This window comes from Ipomoea triloba, chromosome 16, assembly GCF_003576645.1.
Source record: "Ipomoea triloba cultivar NCNSP0323 chromosome 16, ASM357664v1".
Classification (NCBI taxonomy): domain Eukaryota; kingdom Viridiplantae; phylum Streptophyta; class Magnoliopsida; order Solanales; family Convolvulaceae; genus Ipomoea; species Ipomoea triloba.
In genome coordinates, this window is record NC_044931.1 from 17,322,570 (window position 1) to 17,323,886 (window position 1,317).

Consider the following 1,317-nt stretch of genomic DNA (forward strand, 5'->3'; position numbering starts at 1 on the left):
GGATGCGATCATACCAGCACTAATGCACCGGATCCCATCAGAACTCTGAAGTAAAGAGTGCTTGGGCGAGAATAGTACTAGGATGGGTGACCCTCTGTGAAGTCCTTGTGTTGCATCCCCCACCCTCTTTTCAATTTTTCTTTTAAACCGCTGGACCGCTCACTAAGGGTACTATCCTTTTAAACCGCTAAACCGCTAAGCGAGAGAAGTTGCGCGGAGAGAGAGGGTCAAGTACATTTTGCGCGCAGTACGTGACGGATGCGATCATACCAGCACTAATGCACCGGATCCCATCAGAACTCCGAAGTTAAGCGTGCTTGGGCGAGAGTAGTACTAGGATGGGTGACCCCCTGGGAAGTCCTCGTGTTGCATCCCCCACCCTCTTTTTAATCTTTCTTTTAAACCGCTGGACCGCTCGCTAAGGGTACTATCCTTTTAAACCGCTAAACCGCTAAGCGAGAGAAGTTGCGCGGAGAGAGAGGGTCAAGTACATTTTGCGCGCAGTACGTGACGGATGCGATCATACCAGCACTAATGCACCGGATCCCATCAGAACTCCGAAGTTAAGCGTGCTTGGGCGAGAGTAGTACTAGGATGGGTGACCCCCTGGGAAGTCCTCGTGTTGCATCCCCCACCCTCTTTTTAATCTTTCTTTTAAACCGCTGGACCGCTCGCTAAGGGTACTATCCTTTTAAACCGCTAAACCGCTAAGCGAGAGAAGTTGCGCGGAGAGAGAGGGTCAAGTACATTTTGCGCGCAGTACGTGACGGATGCGATCATACCAGCACTAATGCACCGGATCCCATCAGAACTCCGAATTTAAGCGTGCTTGGGCGAGAGTAGTACTAGGATGTGTGACCCCCTGGAAAGTCCTCGTGTTGCATCCCCCACCCTCTTTTTAATCTTTCTTTTAAACCGCTGGACCGCTCGCTAAGGGTACTATCCTTTTAAACCGCTAAACCGCTAAGCGAGAGAAGTTGCGCGGAGAGAGAGGGTCAAGTACATTTTGCGCGCAGTACGTGACGGATGCGATCATACCAGCACTAATGCACCGGATCCCATCAGAACTCCGAAGTTAAGCGTGCTTGGGCGAGAGTAGTACTAGGATGGGTGACCCCCTGGGAAGTCCTCGTGTTGCATCCCCCACCCTCTTTTTAATCTTTCTTTTAAACCGCTGGACCGCTCGCTAAGGGTACTATCCTTTTAAACCGCTAAACCGATATGCGAGAGAAGTTGCGCGGAGAGAGAGGGTCAAGTACATTTTGCGCGCAGTACGTGACGGATGCGATCATACCAGCACTAATGCACCGGATCCCA

The 1,317-nt window shown here is 51.2% G+C and overlaps 5 non-coding genes across 5 annotated transcripts; all 5 read left to right on the top strand.

Annotated features, from left to right (window-relative positions):
* LOC116008549 lies at positions 1-119 on the top strand. Its single transcript, XR_004095924.1, has one exon. It is a non-coding gene; the product is annotated as a 5S ribosomal RNA (ribosomal RNA).
* A 137-nt stretch (positions 120-256) lies between these two features.
* On the top strand, positions 257-375 carry LOC116008075. The gene has a single exon (XR_004095476.1). It is a non-coding gene; the product is annotated as a 5S ribosomal RNA (ribosomal RNA).
* A 137-nt stretch (positions 376-512) lies between these two features.
* Positions 513-631, top strand: LOC116008076. Its single transcript, XR_004095477.1, has one exon. It is a non-coding gene; the product is annotated as a 5S ribosomal RNA (ribosomal RNA).
* A 137-nt stretch (positions 632-768) lies between these two features.
* Positions 769-887, top strand: LOC116008723. The gene has a single exon (XR_004096086.1). It is a non-coding gene; the product is annotated as a 5S ribosomal RNA (ribosomal RNA).
* A 137-nt stretch (positions 888-1,024) lies between these two features.
* LOC116008078 lies at positions 1,025-1,143 on the top strand. Its single transcript, XR_004095479.1, has one exon. It is a non-coding gene; the product is annotated as a 5S ribosomal RNA (ribosomal RNA).
* Positions 1,144-1,317: the final 174 nt, after the last annotated feature.